Genomic DNA, 8,961 nt, shown 5'->3' on the forward strand with positions numbered 1-8,961 from the left:
ATGTACACGTCAACTTTTTAAATGTCATGTTTTTATTCTGTTTTGAAGCCTTTCGGCTTGAATGTTTGACGCTATAAAATCGATTCCTGTGTTTGATGGCTCTTGAAGGGCAACTGAAACTTGAAGAAAAGTTCAGATTGTTTTGTGGTGGTCAAAGTCGACAGACTCTAAGATGGTCAAAGTTCAGGAGGGAATCGTTTTAGGTTGGCGGACATTTGGCGGTGTCAATCGTGTGTTGCGAAATCCCTTTGATCCAAATTCTAACGTGCCTCTTTCAAATTCCGTCACTGTCCTTACAATTAAAAGATGAAGTGTTGAATTTTGTGCAGTCCATGAACACTCTCTGAGGCAGCTGTGCTGGCTTATTTAGTGTCAAGTGTGGTAAAGACGGGAAATTGTGTGAAATGTGTATTTGGTTGCTGTTTTAAAAAATCATGTCACGGTTTTGTGAATGTATCCAAGGTTCGGGCGCTAATAGTGTAGTAGCCCTGTAAAAGAGAACTATGTTGACATGGATTCATTCGTCATGAAATCACTTAGATAACGTGCTATGAGTGTTCGTGCCACACAGAAAATAGAGAAAATATATCATGAGTCACATATGTCTTTTTTCTTGAAAATGTGCAACTTTGTCATAAAATTGTGACTTTAATCTAAAAGAAATATCAATATCTGTCTCAATGTGTTTTTTTTCTTGAAAACATTTTACTTATTTCTTGTAAGATTATGACTTATCTTGAAAATATGATTTTATTTTTCAAGAAATCCAATTTTTGAATGAACATTTTCAATCAAAACTGAATGTTTTTTTTTCTTTTCAATGTGGCCCTAATACTCATACCATGTCAAGACATAGAAAATTAAGTGTGTTCAATTAAAAAAAAAAAAAAAACCTCCCTTCAAAGTACTTATAGACAAATTACAATCAGCATGTTAGCGCTTTTGATGTGCAGCATTTAGAAATGTACTTGCATCATCTTGAGCACAAATCTGAAGCAAAATGTCGTTTCCCTGCTTGAGGTATCCAAGCTACCTTGGTTTTTTCTCTCATTTCTTCTGATGAATCATTTTGAACTTTTTTTCATAATATCGTTTTATCCAACCTTTGCACTACAAGCTTTGTCCAGAAACAAATCCCTCCAAAAAAACACGTCCCTTTATTTCGCCTTGGTCTCCTCTTTATTTTTACTTCTGTCTGTGGACTATCCATTTGAGCAATCATCACATAACCTTCATATCCATCTTAAGGTCTGTGTGCTAGTATTCTGTCGCCTTATAATTGAGAGCAATAGTAACTACTAGTCTTACAAGTAACATTTTTATCCACTACAATTACCATTTTTGGACTACTAGTACACAATTGAACCTTCCAAGTAAAATATCATGCTCCAATAATAACACGACTAAGCCCAACTTGTCACGTGCTAGCAAACTTTGGGATGCTACGAGTTGCACCAAATTGCCTGCTAGTAGTTTTGCCTCATTATTAACATGTAGTTGTCCTACTACCTTTTAAAGTTGTAATACTAGTGAAGACAAATAGTCCACTAGTAGAATAACTGTCGTAGTCGTAATGTTTTTTCCCTTAACCTTTGCCACTTTTGGCCTACTAGCAAGTAATTACGTACTCCTTCCTAGCTATCCAGGCCCAGCTAGTAGACGTGTCACAAATTAGTTACCTTCAGGACCCTACTCATAGAGGGTATTTTCTCACAAGCAGTTTTGCCTCATTCGGAACATGTAGTCGTCCTACTAGTGCTGTATGCCAAAGTTGCACTACTTGTGAGGACAAAGGGCGTACTAGTGGAATGACTGCCTTACCATTAACGTTTGTTTCCCCACTTCTGTCCTCATGACATTTCTGCCCACTAGTGAAACGACTAAATACCTGCTGTTACTAGTGAAGCTAAAGTGTGCACTACTTGACATCTGCATTTGCATATACATAGTAGCATTTTATAATCAGTCAATAGCAGTACTAGTAACACACTGTTGTCAACTAGTGCACAGTTTTGGATCACTACTAATGTACTGTTGCTGTCCAGCTAGTATGCAAAGGTTGTCCTACTAGCGAGGACAAAAATGATACTAGTACTGGTACATGGATCTTAAGATGGTTATCAAAGATATCAAGTAATTGCGCAAACATTTTTAAAAAATGTTTTCACCAAGAATGATTTTTTTTTTGTGTGTATCTGTATGAGGTGAGAAAACTAATCTGTGCTGTTTGCAGGAGAACTAGAGTGAGGTACACACATACCCCATCCCACCCGATCATCACTTTGGATAATCTACAGGCATCCGATGATCGGGCCTTGGCTGACTTTGATCGGAATGGGGAAATTTGATCAATTACCGATTATCGGTATGTGTGTACTGCGCTTTAGTCCTGCCTCAAATAAAGAAGGCCATATTTTCTTCACTGTAAAAACATAGTATGTATGGATGTATAAAAATGTATTCATTATTTTTCTTTCATTTGGAAAACAGCATGAAAATACAAAAAATATTTATAGCAACAAGAAATGTATGATATCAAATATTTGATAGTTGTACACAATGATGGAGTCATTGCTGAGGCTAATAGTTGCTATGGCAACAAAATGACAACATGGCTACCTTTCTAGTATCCAACTTATGAACCGAGTGACAGGCATCAATAACTTACTCAAAAAAAGGTTGAAATGTGTAAATGATTTTATTGTTGAATTATTGCGAAATCCAAAAGTCTTTTGAAGAGATCAGGTGTTTATTGAGTCCACTTTTGTTTTTGTTTTGTTTGGGGAATTGTTCTACTGTATATCCTGTGTTTGGATTAGAAAGTGAGGAATCATAGCTGTGCCATCAGAGTTCAAATTTGGATTTTGCACACTCATTTCAAATTATATTTCCAACACTGAATGTTTTAGCATAAACAAATTTAATGTGTTTCAGCAATTCCAAATTCTGTGTCAGAAATTTTAAAATCAGTGTAAAAAATGTTAAATACGGTGTCATATTCCACATCAATTTTTTTAAACTGAATTTCTATCACAGATTTTTTTTTTTTTAACCATTCATTTCTGACACTGGACTTTTTATTAACAATCTAGAAATTCTGTCAAAAATTCAGTTTTAATAATTGTGAAATACTGTTAAAAATTCAGTGTCATGTTTTTAAAAGAATTTTGAACACTGATGGTAAAAACAAATTCTGTCATAAATTTAGTTTCAAAAATTAAAAATTCTGTATCAAAAATTCACAATTTCAGTGTCAAAATCACTGTCATGTCTTTATAATGAGTTTCTGACAGTGATATCTTTTTTACCATCAGTTTTCTCACTTATTTTTTTACCATCCAAAATTCATCAAAAAGTAACTTTTTAAAACTGAATTTCCAATTGCATTTCCAACTGTTTTTTTTATTTTTATTTTTTAATTCAGTGTCAAAATGTTATTTCAAAAATCTAAATCCTGGGTCATAACTTCAGCGTCATTTTTGTTTTTTTTAAACTGAATTTTTGACCCTTTTTTATGGTGAAATAATTCAGTGTCAAAGATTTACACAAAGTGATGGTGCAGCTACACTTCCATATAAAATCAAGTGATTTGGGCGTGTAAAGCAATGGGCTATCAGATAGGTAAAGGAGTTTTTGGACTGAATACTTTGTGTTATTTTGGTTAGAAAAAAAAAAATCTCATACAAGAAGTGTTGACAGACAGTCCCCAAGTCTCCTTTTTGTGGGGGAGTCCAGCTTTGCTGGCTGACGTGATGTCCATCCTACGAATGTGTGACCTTCACCTTGTTTGCACTTATGTACATATTATAGAACTATGTCTAAATACTCCCCCAAAAATGTTTATTTTGAATAAATCTAGGCAAATGAGTTGCTTAGAATGTCTAACCAGTGGATTGTTAATAATATGACTACTGTATGTCTATTATTTGGGTACAGTGTAAAGGCTTCTTTATACTCCCACGGGCGACGTCCGCGAGCACGTCACCAAATACCTTTTTAATTTAAAGTAGCCATTTCATTTGACTATAATCGGAAGGAATGGAAAAATTTAACTAGGGTACTTCTCTAGCAATATGACTAAATTGTCTAAATCAGAAGGCATCGTAGCACTAACCTATGCTAGCGCAGTAGTAAAGTCATAATTACAGTATATATTTGTATGTTAAACACTTGTTGGGCATAAACATAAAACAGTCTAATGAAAAATATTAAATACTACGACGGTAACTGTGATTCATGTCCTTTTCTTTAATGCCCTGCTTATAAAATGAACTACTTCGATAAGAATATGATTATAAAATATTTCATACGTACAGGGAGGTCTTCGCTCTATGGCCGTTGTCCATTCTACAATGGCAACCCGAATTTGTAGTTTATTCGGTAGCCTCTCGCTTACTTATTCTAACTTTAAGTCAGAATTCGTTGTAGTAACTCATTCACTGCCAAATGTATTTGTCTTTTCACAGTTCAGCCATTCAATCCCAGGAATTTATGGATATGTTTTCAATTTTTTTCAAATGTTAGGGCAAAAGAGGGTCTGAAAATGTCTGGCAGTGAATGAGTTAAAAACATCTCTAGGCCATAAAGTCGCCTGCAAACTAGTTTACTGCATGCAGGGCCATGAGCTAAGGGAGGCCCTTAGGACTGACTAACTATTGGCTCTTATCAGTGACAAAATAACGACCCAGCTTTAGACACTCCAACGACAACGTATCGGGATTCGTGAATCTCCGCGTAAGGGCCCCTTACTAGCCGTTGCTGGCTGGTGGCTAGTATGGACCCCCCCACGAGAGTCGTTTGATATTAGTCTATATCAATGACACCGCTTGAATCCTGGTGTTTGCTTATTTCCTTTCCTGGGGGGGTCAGAAACACCAAATCCCGCACAGTTCGTAACCTCTAAGTCGCATGGAAAAACGAGAACCTCCCCCGTCGTTAAAACATTATATTTTCCTCCCATTTTCACCACGTGTTTGTTTTTGTGGGTCACATCGTTTGTGCGTGGCCGGTTTGGACGTGCGTTGTGCTCTTTTTTTTTTTTTTTTTTGCTCTTCCAGCCTGCCGTCTTGTTGCCATAGCGCTGCTCCCAGCTGGAGTGAGTCATCCTGACAAATTGTTTCACAGCTCTCCAACTCGCTCATATGAATAAGAGTGCACACGGGGGAGGGGATGGAAAGCCATTTGAGCATTTCTTACGTACACTTCATATCCAGCTTAAGGTCTATGTACCAGTAAGCTGCTTGTCCTCACTAGTAACACAACCTAGTGAACTAGTACAATGATTGGCTTACTTTTTTTTTCATGACTAATGCCACTTTTGGCCTACCAGTACACTATTAAACCTTACAAGTAAACTACTGTGCTGCCTTAGTAACACTGCTAGGCCTGACTATCCGTCATGTGTCACACACTAGTAGCCTCCTATTTGCCCACTAGTAGTTTCCTCCTCATTAATAACATATAGTTGCTATATTACTACGCCAAAGTTAAGGTCCATGTACCAGTATGCTCTCTGTCCTAGTATTAAAAGAATTTAGTGAACTAGTACAATGACAGTGTCTAATGTTTTTTCCCCAACTGCTAGTGCCACATCGAATATGCAATTAAAAATACTAATGAACTACGGTACTAGTATGCAAAACTTGTCGTGTTTGTGTGCGGAAAAATCATATAGCGGTGGAAAAATGCTACTGGTAAGACATTTATTCTACTAGTTCGCTGAATTGTCTTGATATACTTGATATCAACTTAAAGTTCACATACTAGTAGGCCAAAAGTGGCACTAGTAGTTAAACAAATTATTAGCAGTAACACAGTCGTTTTACTAGTGTGTCTTAGTTGTTCTACAAGTGTAAAGAAATGTCATAGAGTCGTGGGGGAAAAAAATGTTACGAGTGAGATAAAGTTATTCTACTATTGTGATAAATTGTCTGACTAGTGAGGGCGTACCAGTACATGGAATTTAACTAGTAGTACAACTTTGGAATACTAGTAGGTCTACAGTACATGCTACAAAAGTGAAGCAAAACTGTGCTAGTTGAGCACTGTGTGCTACTAGTACTACTACTGACATTATAAAATTCTACTATTAGTATTATTAAGATTACTATGAACTTCCTGTGCTTCACTACTGTAGTAGTATTCGAAGTACGCAGATGTCAACTAGTGCGGTTTTGGCTCACTGGTAACATTTAGTCATCCTACTAGTGTGCCAAACTTGTCCTACTACTGAGAAAGACATTTTACTAGTGCGCATGACTGTGTGTGCCTTTAGGACACAAATGTGATTTTCTGTTCATGTTTCACATTTAATTTGATACTTGTGTCCAAAATGTTCAAGAAAAAGTCCAAATTGTAGTTGGGGAGTTTGAGAATAAGCCATATAAGGTAAAAACTGCTGTTAATTGTTTTCCTCGTTTCCTTCTTCTTGTGCTTTTTCACGTGCCGCGCTACTTACCAATTATCGTATACATGATCATTATGATTGTTATTATGAGTAAGATACCGTGCCTATTATTCTGCCCTTTATGTTTGACCTTTAATAAAAACACATTGTGATCTTACTGTGGTGTTTTCATTGTTTGCGGCAATTCTTTTGTATTTTTGCAATTCATTCCTGACTGACAACAAATGTCAACAAAATATTAAGACATATGGATAATCTGATTTATTTTAAGCCCAATTATCACCTTTCAATCAAAAATCAGCAAATGCCTGATTCTGGGATGTCTCAAAAAGATTATACTAGGTGATTATCCTGTGGTGTGATGTGTATTAATTATGAAAACCCTTTAAGCGCCAAAGTAGCAAAATTGCCTTTCAGCACATTTGAATGTTGAGGCTTGTCGTCAGTAATCAATACAATTGTATTTATATAGCGCATTTCACAACAGCTACAGCTGTAACAAAGCACTTTACATACAACAACAAAATAGCCATAATATAACAAGTGAAAGCAATAAATTAACACAAAACACTAGACAATAGACACCGAAAAACAGCCGAAAACGGTCAGTCTCAGATCGGATCAAAAGCCAAAGAATAGAAATGTCTTCAAACGGATGACTGGCTTGTGCTGAGGTAAGCATGTGTTTTGTCCAAAAATATATTTTGGGGTTGTAAAAGTACTTTTATTGCTTTCAACTTAATCAACTGTTGCGCTAAATCTATTTGACTCAAGTGGAAAAACGTATATCCCACATATTGTTGAATTATCAAATTATAAAATCATGTGACAATGCTACCTAAAGATTAGCCTGAATTGTGAAGAGAAGTTGTATGGTGGTGGTGGGTTTAAGTGAGACAAGTGCTATGGGCCAAAGCAAGAGGCACTTTACCCCTTTTCATATATAGGTTAATGTTTGTTTTTTCATGTCAAAAACAGTTTTAAAAAGCCATCATGCCAAGGAAATACAACAGGAAGACATCTTGGGCAAAACCTCCCTTGAAGAGATGAAAATTGCAACCACAGAGGTCAAGGAAGGAAAGAAGTCTTTATAGCAGCGTCAAGGGATCGAAATATTGAAAAGTCACGCCTCCAAAGATGTATAAAGAAAAAGGAGAAAGGGAAAGTTAAATCAGTAGTCTGAGGCGCAGTGGCTCAGGCAAAGAGAATTATAACAGATGAGATGGAGGAAGAACTTTCCAAACACCCAAAAGAATTTGCTGAACAGTTCCATGTCCTCTCTCCAGCTAAGTGCGGTCAACTTGCATTTGAATATGCAGGGAGGGAAAAAAACAACGTCTTTATCCCTGCCAATTGGAAAGAGACACAGTGTGCAGGTAAGTCAGGGTGTGCAAGAGATCATATGATTTTGTACAATAAGTTGACTAAAGGCTAATCTTCCCAAAAGGCAACATTTTATCATCCTGGGCTGCAGCCTGCCACTGGAATAATCTTGATGCTCTACTTGTTCCAGTTTGTGCTTTGCACTGATTTGCAGACCATAAATGGCTCTAAGGGTACTGAGTTCTGACCCCAACAGTGAAAATAGTTCTTTCTGTCTTTTGAAAGGTAAATAATACAATTTGAATGACATTTTGTTGTATGTGTTTTTGTTCAGTCACCTTCATATGTTTAGGTAATAATGGTTTGAATCGACCAGTCTCCATGATTTTACATTATTCCAATGTTATTTCCATAATTAGTGGTTCTCAAACTAGTTTTCAAGATTCTGACTTACATCAAGTGTTGTTTGGTGTTGATTCATCGTGGAAAACATAAGTGGGTCATTTTACCCCTAGCAGGATCACTTTACCCCCTTGAAATCTGGGCTTTTGTTTACCCCGTAGCTGGGGTAAAATGCAACACTTAACTACTTTTTTTTTAAACAATCATATTTTCACTGTCTTTAGTCCAGCATACATTCTGATCATTTCCATTCTTATGAAACATCCTACATTAATGGGAAATTTGCTTATTTTAGTGATGCATCACTTTAGCTTGCTTAGAGGAGGAGAAATGTAAAAACTGTGCCGCCAAATTTTAAGACTCCAACATGCTTCTTACATTTTTTGCAGATTTTTTAATAGAGTCAACGATTCTGTGAAAAACAGAGAAAACAGAAATTCGGGCAAATTCAAACTTGTTCCCCATTCACCTTATTCGCCAGACACCAAGCTGCATCTTTTCCCCCCCAAATGAAAAAAAAAAGCCTTGGCTGGTCGGCATTATGCCAGTGTTGATGATGTCTTAGCTGCAGTTGAGGGGTTTCTTAAGTCCCAAACAAAAGAGTTCTTCTATACCGAGATAAAAGCGCTTCAGCGCCGTTGGTGCAAGTGTTCATCCCTTGAGGGGGGCTATGTTGAAAAATAAATGATCAAAAATCCCTTATCCCTTTTAGTTTATCTTATGCTTAAAACATCCCTCGTACTTGTGTTGCATGCATAACAGTGTTCCTTTGAGTCTTTGTTGCCTTGTTGAAAAAAAACAATTCTTAATTATTCTGCTCTGTCAGAGAG

Source organism: Filicampus tigris, chromosome 2, assembly GCF_054856515.1.
Source record: "Filicampus tigris isolate MCC_2025a chromosome 2, RoL_Ftig_1.0, whole genome shotgun sequence".
In the NCBI taxonomy this organism is placed as follows: Eukaryota; Metazoa; Chordata; class Actinopteri; order Syngnathiformes; family Syngnathidae; genus Filicampus; species Filicampus tigris.